Genomic DNA, 10,076 nt, shown 5'->3' with positions numbered 1-10,076 from the left:
CCCCCGCCCCCATCTCCACCCCACCCTTTTTTTTTTTTGCTTTGGATCCCAGTACAGGGATCCAAATCCTTGCCCTTGATTTTATCATACCGCATTCGAACCAACTGGGTTAACCAGCCAGCAAATCTTGAAGGCCCTCTGAACAGTTGTGAAGTGTTGTTAGAGTCAGCCCAGGAACAGCTTGTACCTCTCAGGGAATTTGCACACTCCTGCAGATCTATGTGAACAGGGCGTAAGAATCATTCAGTGTAGCACAGACTTCTGAGGAGGTCTGGCATGCCCTTCGTGCACTCTCATATTATATTTAAGGCAACTCTGACCCTAACTTCAGGGCTTTATAAATAAACAATAGAGAATTGATAATAATAATTACAACAATTAATTGTTGGTTTTCTGGTGGATTCCAACCATTAGTAATGCCATAGGCAACAGCCATTACACTGTGGTTGTTCATTTCCCATACCTAGTTAACTACACTGTGCTGGGAAGCAAATTGCTGATTAATGATTGGATGAGTATCATATATATTCGGTACAGATTTTTGCCAGGTTCAGTCCAGTGACCCAGGAGTAAGAGACTTCAAGCCCTATTAATGAATTCCGTAAGATATTTTAAAAAATCATAAAAAATATAGTTTTCTTCATTCAAGAAGATGACTAGATTTTAAAATATGTTCAGTAGTTGCTAAACTGAATAGAGACAGGAAAATGCATTTTTTTAAATTAAAGTCAATGGTATGGGTGGTGACTTTACAGATAAATTGGTTATCTGGCATATTATGGTTATTCTTTTGTCAATAAATTGAGAAAGGGTCTAAATAAGTCACAAGGGTCCAAACAAGTGAATCATAATAGTAGAAATAAAAAGAAAAGAAAAAGGGGCCAAATTACCTATGAACAAATATCATGACTTATTAGGCCTCTTTCCTGTTTTGTGTTCTGTGGCAGGTACAAACAGTGGTATTGTATTTCCAGGAACCTACGAGCTGAGACTGGTAAGCTTTCAGAAAGCCTCAACAGTTAACCACAATGTTAAGTGTTCTCTGAGTAAGAAACCAAAGATAGCTTTTCTCTGTGATTTGCAGGGGCAGACAGCGTCTGTGCCCAGCAATGGACACCCTGATGGCAATTAATTTGCTGGTATTAATGGGCAGAATGGTGTTCCCATGACATTGTCATCACTCCTTCACTTGAGATCCTCTATCACCCATTCCTGTCCCTAAGACATAGAACCTCCCTTACGGGTACAATCCAAATGTCAGCAGCTGCCTGCCCAACACAGCTCTCATGTTACACACAGTCACACAGCACCAGAAGAGCAACCGTTCCCCTGAGGAGGATGTGACTTGACTATCTAGGGAAGGACTGAAAAAGAGTAGCACACCAATCCACAAAGGATGTCATGGCGTCCTAAGACAAGTGGCTCTGAGATGGACAGACTGGCTTATGACAGCAACAGGACAAAGGCTTAAGGAGCCCACAGTGATGCCACAACAAATACAAGCATCTGAAGAGCCGCTTGTTACCACAAGGCACAAAAGACCTAACTATTTCATCAAAATGCACTTTCAGAAAAAGCACGGAGTTTTTGTATAGGAAGGTCATGATAATCTTCAAAATGCTTGATTAAGACAGACAGACTGTAAAGAAGAGAGCTTGAGGTCAGTGGGAAAGGAAGAATACTGGATTCTCTATCCTGCTTCTTCTTCCCACTCGAGCCCAGTAATTTTTATTTTGTGAAAAGAGGATTATAGTGTTTTTGCAATGTAATACATTTAATTTCAGAGCCTCAGAATCTGTGCTTTTCAAGCTGAGGATGCCAACCTATTAGAGGGTCATGGAATCAATTTAGTGTATTTTAAAGAAAGAATAGAACAGAACAGGATAGAGCAGAATAGGAAATATCAGAATGCATCATGCAGAGTAAGGAATTATTTTGGCACATTGTTTCAGTTATAAGTATGCGTGTATGTATGTAATCTGTGAATATGAACATGTGTATATATTTTGGGTAACTACGTAAATATATTTATTACTCTGGCTCTTGGTTCTTTTAAAAAGTCTGAAAGCCACTACTCTAAATCAATTAGGAGAAGCTAGTAACCCTCACTCCCTTATGTCCACCCAGATAACAGAGACAGGATTTCATCATCACAGTCCTCATAAAGAGCCCATCAGTAAAGGCACAGTGTTTTTTAAAAAGAAGAAAAGAAAATTTCTCTAAGGCACCAAACACTCCCCATGACACACCTGATACTTCAGATATATTTAGTTACTCGCTGTGAATCCAACATCTGTTTTAACACCCACTTCTCTTATGTAAACATCTTCTATTTAATATGCCTAACAGCACACTTGGAACTGAGGCAATTATCAGGACTTTATAAAGTCTGTCTGATTTTTGGCCACATATCCATATGAAGAAAAGGACTCTGCATATGTACTTTGATCAGAGCAGAGACACTTCACCCTTCAAGAATTCGGGGGTCCATGAATGTGGATGAGGAAAAATTACTCCTTTATTTGCACAAATATCTGATCAATTATCTAGCATGTGCCTTCACTATGAATGTAGGCAACAAACCACAGTAAAATTGAGAGTATCTATGACTTTGCCCACTATAGAAATCATAGATAATTTTAGTTATGGTAGATATCTAGAAAAATTATATTTATTACTACTTCCAAATTATAGTACTTACTAAATTTTCTGCTACATCTTGTTATTTGATGTGTTAATAAAGATGGGCATGAATTGTAATTGTTTAATTTAGTAACTATATTACAATGTAATTGGTTTCCATGGTAAACTGAATTATAGTACTTACTAAATTTTCTGCTACATCTTGTTATTTGATGTGTTAATAAAGATGGGAATGAATTGTAATTGTTTAATTTAGTAACTATATTACAATGTAATTGGTTTCCATGGTAAACTTAGGTATTTTATTTTATGCATCTTATAGCATTGTTCTGAGGGGTCTACAGGCTTTTCCAGCTACCAAGGAGGTCTGTCTGTGGCATAAAAAATGGTTAAGTCATTAGAGAAACTTATTACAAAGAGGAAAGCAGGAGGAACATGATTACCCAGAACAATCAGTCATGGAAGCTGCATTGGAGTAAGTTATTGGAGCTATTTATGCTAGAAACACTTGGACTGCCTCAAAGTTCTTCAGAACACCTCCAAATTCTCCCCACTAGTAAGGCTAACAAGAGGCCATGGAGAAGAAACTAACATTTAGTCACCTTGGCTACCTGAGACAGAGTCCCTGGCACTCAGTCCCTGGGAGGGTGGACAGGTTGGTCATTGGAAATAAGCCTTGCATTCTGTAGCCACCAATTTGCTACTTCTACAGAGCATACAACGTAACTATGATCAACCTGTAAACTACCCCTGATACCTAACAAACTAAGGCTGTGTGGGGCAGATCAAGGGGTTGCCAGGGATTCAGAGTTTGGGGATAGCCTTAGCCATGTGACAGGCACCATGACTGGTTGTCCTTTAATCCTCTAAGTCATTCTATAACAAGATTCTATTATTGTATCTTTCATTTCATACTTTGAAGAAACTGAGGCTTAGAAAGGTGACTTAGACTGCCCAGAGTTACATGCTCTGCAGAAGCAGAGTCAAACATGGATCCCTGCTGCTGCTCTGCAGACCCTGCACCTTCCACCACTCTGCTAATCTGTCCACCCTCCTGACTCCAGCAGGGGCATGTCTCTGGGACCCAGAGAAGTAAAGCTGCCTACCTGTTTCATATGGCTGTGGGCATTTCTTGCAAACTACACTCATGTTGGAAATTCAGCAAAGTAAACTTAGCCTGGGAGAAAGATCAGAACACAGGAGCTGAGCAGCAGAGATGGTCCATCCTGACCCTACAAATCAATGGGCTTAATTTCCAAGTCTGCACCTTCTCCTCAAGGGAGGTAAGAGACCCTGGGAAAGAGAATAGAGGTAAGGCATCTACCTAACAATATTCTCTCCCAAAATATGTTGGGGGTGGGAGGCCCAGGCACTGTTCCCTCTAATCCTTTTGGCAGTTTTTTCCTGGGTCTCAGGTAGTTCCTCATACACAAACGTGGATCAGTACTTGCTGAAAGCTCGGGAGGTACCTGCAGATCTCTGGTTCTCTGTCCTCAGAATTCTCTTGCCTTGGTCCCCTTGGACTCTCAGCTCCATTTCCTCAACTTGGATGTCTGCCAGGCTCCACCTGGCTTCACCATCTCTGCACCACAGACTGGAAACTCTCTCAACACACGAAGTTAGAACAATCACAGGGCTCACCGTGATTTTCATTTCTAGGGAATTGCTTTCCTTCATCACTTGATAAGTATATGAGGACTATTCTTTTATATATTTTGTCTGGTTTATTTTTGGTGAGAGGGCAAATCTTTACTCAAATTCTTTAGTCAAAATTTCTTATTAGGTACCATTGAAATTTGTGTCCTATGACTTCACTATAATTTTTACTAAAGGTGAATTTTTAAAATTGGGGTTAATAAGACTTTATTTTCTCACTACTTATCCTTACATTAGCCTCTGTTACCTAAAATAAGCTAAAAGAATGTTCAACATAGTAGGAATTAAGAAACTGTAGCAGGCTGGTGGGGAATATACACAGCCAGGAATTTTTGTATCTTTGAATCACACTTATATGCACTGGGGTTCAGGTTTAATGACAAAAAAAAAACAAAAAAAAAGCAAGAAATAGATTAACTGCAGAAAGAATATTCCAGCATTCCAGGGTCCTTAACTACTGGCATATGCTGAGTGGCACAGTCCTTTCTCCTTTCAAGTCAGTGGGGTCCTATCAGTACGACAGATACAGCTACTGACTCACCAGGGATGCTGAGAAGATTAATCTGGATCGATTAATCCAGTGCTTTTGGAAAAGTGCTATATTTTTGCTACATTATGAAAATTACCTAGAAACCACACTAGTGATGCGCTATTGAATTCAGAAAATGAGAGTGTCAACAAACAACATAAAAATGAAAGATACTGCTTTACAAAATGTATCACATCCATTTATTTTGTCAGGCAAAGTTAGGTTCCCCTCATTTAGGACAGACTGCTTCGTGGCTTACCAGCAGAGTATGTATTTTATGTGTAGCAATAAAGTCTTATTAGGATAAAATCTTATTACAGCTAATGATGCTTAAATCTCTCTGTTGAAGTAGGTGAGGTTGTCTTGCTTTGGAGGGATTTGGCAGGTAGGTAGATTGATCAAGTGAGGAGAATTCAAAGAGGTGGCTCTGCAGGCCCTGCTGGGTGCCCCGTCACTGCTGCCACTGTCCTCACAGCTGCAGACACTGGACTCATGACTTCAGTTCTCCTCTCTCCAGCCTCAAGGTCAGCGGTTCTCCAGTGTGGCCCCCACCAGCAGCCTCAGTAGCATCTAGGAACTTGTTAGAAATGCACACTTTTAGGCCCCACCCCAGACCTTCAGAATCAGAAACTGAGTTTGGAGCCCAACAGTCTGCTTTAACAAGCCCTCTAGTTGATTCTGATGCACGTGCAGGTTTGAGAACTGCTGCTCTACTACGTCATCTCATGCATAACAAGTATCACAGTTTAGCTGTCTTGTCTACTGATTTGTTTCCTGGTTTACTATCTTTCTCCCACTCTGTTACATATTAGAAACACCTGTGGAGAATTTTATACTCCTTACACCTGGGGTAAGAATAAGACCAGATAAATACAAACGGGGGAAGACAGCGACCATCCGTATTTTTTTTAACTCTTCTCAGGGGATTCCAAGGCACAGCTAATGTGGAGAACCACTGTCTGGACAAGGCCTGACCTTCAGCAGGGTGTAGGTCAATGGCTCTGCCCTGCACTCCGGGACTCAGGCTCATGTATTCCTTAGAAACAGGCTTTTGGGTCATAGTTCTGGTAACCAGACTCCTGCCTTCTTCCTCCATCCAGGCCCCAGTCTGTGCCCCTGTTATGGAAAATGAGTTTCTGCTAACATCCCTGTCGTGGTAACCTGACCAGTGCTGCAGTCCCATAGAAAGAGATGAGCTGTGTGTGTAAATGTGACAACTTTGCGGTCAAATACATTGAATCCTGGCTCTTCCACATCCATCCAGGCCCCAGTCTGTGCCCCTGTTATGGAAAATGAGTTTCTGCTAACATCCCTGTCTTGGTAACCTGACCAGTGCTGCAGTCCCATAGAAAGAGATGAGCTGTGTGTGTAAATGTGACAACTTTGCGGTCAAATACATTGAATCCTAGCTCTTCCACTGATTTCCTTTAACAACTGGGCATAGCGGAATCCTCCTCCTTAATGGTCTCCACAGCATAGTCCTAACTGACATCTGAAAAACAGTTTTGCCAGGTTTACTATTATTTTATGGAACTGATGCATCCTGGTTCACTAAGATTTTAACTGATAAAAGTTTGGCAGAGTTTCAAGAACTCGAATGGCATGTAATTTAGGTGCTTATACACATTTGTGCTAGAGACTGTTTTTTGTCTGAGATCTTACTTCATGAACTGACCAATCACAGAAGTCCGGGCACCAAATTTGAATCTCCTGTTCCTGTTGACTGTTCACACATTTTTAGATTTTTTGTTTGCCTAAATATATGTGACCCTACTTGGAGCTTTTTACTGTAGCTTGAGACATCAGAAAAGGATCCATAGGGAGGCAAGATTTTAATGTGTAGAATTATTTGTCCCTGGTAAACAATGGATACCTACTGCAGGGGACATTCAAAGAACACTTTCTTTTGGCAGAGAAGAAATGATTCTTGGGTCCAAAAAGACATGATCACATAGAACTCAAAAGTTTTTCTAGGGCCGGCCCGGTGGCGCACTGCTATAGTGCGCCGCTTGGGAGCGCGGCAGCGCTCCCGCCGAGGGTTCGGATCCCACATATAGACCGGTTCCCGCTCACTGGCTGAGCGAGGTGCGGGCGTGATGCCGAGGGTTGCGATCCCGTTGCCGGACATGAAAAAAGACAAAAAAAAGGAAAAAAAAAAAAGAGAAAAGTGTTAATAAAGCTAGACAAATCAGTAAATAATAACAGACTCCCAAATGGCAGAGATAATGACATATCAGACAAACATATTAAAACAGCTATTATAAATATTCAAAAGAATTTAAATAAAAACATGAAAATAATAATAATAATTTTAAAATGCATATTATAAAAAAACACTAAGTGACACTAAATAAAATTTCTAAAGATGAAAAATACAGTTTTGGGGGGAAAAACTTATTGGATGTACTTAACAGTAGATTACATACTATAGAAGAAAAGACCAGTGAACTTGAGGACATAAAAATAGAAACTATTCAAAATAATTCAAAAAATTTTAAAAGTTGGGTTATTTTAAATGAATAAAACCTCAATAACCTGTGGGACAACATCAAGCAGTCTAACATGCATGTAATTAGAGTACCAGAAAGGCAAAAGAGAAAAAGAGAAGAGAAAGAAATATTTAATGACATAATAGCCCAAAATTTCCCAGTCTTGAAAAATATAAACAAACAGATTCAAGAAGCACCATGAACCATAAACAGAAACAAAGAAAACCACATCAAGTTATATGGTAATCAAATTACTGAAAATCGGGGATTAAAAAAGAGACTCCTAAAAGCATCCAGGGAAGAAAATAGGCATACAACATGGGGAAACAAAGATAAGAGTGACAATGGACTTTTCTTCCGAAACTATGCATGAGAGGGCAATGCAATGACATATTTAAACTCTGGGGGGAAAAAAAAGTTTCATCAGCTTAGCATTCTGTATTCAGTGAGAATATCCTTCAAAAATGAAAGATATAAAATGAAAACATTTGATTTTCATGCAGAAGCTGAAAAAGATTCAGTCAGCACCTGAACTACAAGAAGAATGCAGGTGGCAGAAAAATGATACCCTATAGAAACATAAATATATAAAGAGCAATAAAGAGTGCTGGAAATGGAAAATATGTTGATAAATTTAAAATTTATTTTTCTCATTTTTAAATTTTTGTAAAAGTTTATTGATTTTAGTAATAATAACCACAACGTATTTGGGGGTTTATAATACATGTGGAAGAGAAATGTAACAAAACAACAGAAAGGAAAGGAGAGAAGAAATTGACTATACCTTTGTAAGAATCTTACATCATATATCAAATGGCATAGTAGTATTTGATGGTAAAGAGTGATAAGTTAATGTGGATACTATAAATCATAGTAACCACTAAAAAATATATAGTTATAGCTAATAAGCCAATAGTGGAGATGAAATAAAATAATAAAAAAATACTCAATTAATGCCTAAAAGGTTAAGAAAAAAGAATAAAAGGAACAAAAAGCAGAAGGGAAAAATGTAAAACAGTATCAAGATTATAGACCTAAATCCAGTCATGTAGATAAATATAATAAATGTAAATGGTTAAACACTCTATTAAAAGACTGAGATTGTCAGGCAGAATTTTTTTAAAAGCAAGTACAATAATATATTACCTATAATAAATTTACTTTAAATATAAAGACACAAGTTAAAAGGAAAAATATATATATAAAAGATATACCATTTTATCCTAATCATGAGAAAATTAGAGGGACTACATTAGCATCAGACAAATTAGACTTCAGCCCACAAAATATTACTAGAGGTAAAGAGGGTTGTTTTATAATGATAAAAGGGTTAATTTGTCAAGAGGACATAATAATCTTAAATGTGTCTGCACATAATCATAGAACTTCAAAATACATGGAGCAAAACTCATATAACTGAAAGGAGGAATAGAAAAGTCTATAATTATAGTTGAAAATCTCAACACTCCTGTCTCAAAATTGATAAAACAAGAAGGCAAAAAATCAGCAAGAATATAGAAAACTTGAGCAAGACTAATCAACTTGACTTAATTGATAGTTACAGAACACTACACCCAACAACTGTAGAACAGACATTCTTTTAAAGTACACATGAAGATTTACAAAAAATGCCATATATAAGTCATAAAACAAATCTCAATAAACTTAAAAAGATGGGAATGATAAAAGTATGTTTTCTGACCATAGCAGAATTAAATGTAAAAACAATAGTACATAAAAATATCCAACAAACTAGGAATAGAAGGGAACATCCACAATATGAATAAAGGACATTTATGAAACACTCACAGCTGACATTATTACTCAATGATGAAAGACTGAAAGCCTTCCCCCAAAGATTAGGAACAAGTCAAGGATTCCTGCTTTCACCAATTCTATTCAACACTAAGCCAGAGCAATTAGCTGAAGAAGGAAATTAAAGGGATCCAAATTGGAATTGAATAAATAAAATTACCTCTATTCATAGATGACTTGATGATGTTAATTTTAGGTGTCAATTTGACTAGATTAAGGAATACCTAGAAACGTGGTAAAGCATTATTTTGGGTGTGTCTGTGAGTGTGTTTCCAGCAGAGATTAGCATGTAAGCCTGAGTGGACTCAGTGGGAAAAACCAGCCCCCAGTATGGGCAGGCATGATCCAATCTGCTAGGGTTCTGGAGAGAACAAAAACAAAGGAAAAGGCAAATTTCTTGTTCTATTCACTGCTGCTGGGATACAGTCTTCTCTCCTGTTCACAGACATCAGAACTCAAGAATCTTCAGCCTTTGGGTTCCAGGACTTACACCAGTGGCACCTCTGGCTCTAAGGCCTTTGGCCTCTAACTGAGAATCACACCTGGTTCTGAGGCTGATGGTCTTGGACCGAGCCATGCTACCAGGATTCAGTTTGCAGATGACCTATCGTGGAACTTCTCAGCTTTCACAATCATGTGAGCCAATTCCCCTAATAAATCCAGCTCTCATGTATTTATATACATATCCTATTGGCTCTGTCTCTCTGAAGAACCCTGACTAATACAGATGACATGATCCTATGCAATAGTCTGAGGGTTTGTATCCCCCAAAATTCATATGTTGAAATTCTAATCCCCAAAGTGCTGGTATTAAGAGGTGGAGCCTAGTTCACAATGAGTTAAATAAAAATTTTTTTAAAAGAGGGGGAGCCTTTGAGAGGTGATGAGGTAGAGTCCTCATAAAGGGTATTAGTGCCATTATAAAAGAGAACCCAGAGAGCTAT

General features: G+C 38.4%; 1 pseudogene; it reads right to left on the bottom strand.

Annotated features, from left to right (window-relative positions):
• LOC103593265 overlaps positions 1-9,709 on the bottom strand; it is a 23,419-nt pseudogene extending 13,710 nt beyond the window's left edge.
• Between the last annotated feature and the right edge of the window lie 367 nt (positions 9,710-10,076).

Source organism: Galeopterus variegatus, unplaced genomic scaffold, assembly GCF_000696425.1.
Source record: "Galeopterus variegatus unplaced genomic scaffold, G_variegatus-3.0.2 Scaffold1312, whole genome shotgun sequence".
In the NCBI taxonomy this organism is placed as follows: Eukaryota; Metazoa; Chordata; class Mammalia; order Dermoptera; family Cynocephalidae; genus Galeopterus; species Galeopterus variegatus.
Note: the sequence above shows the minus strand (reverse complement) of the source record. Positions and strands in the feature narration are given on the sequence as shown.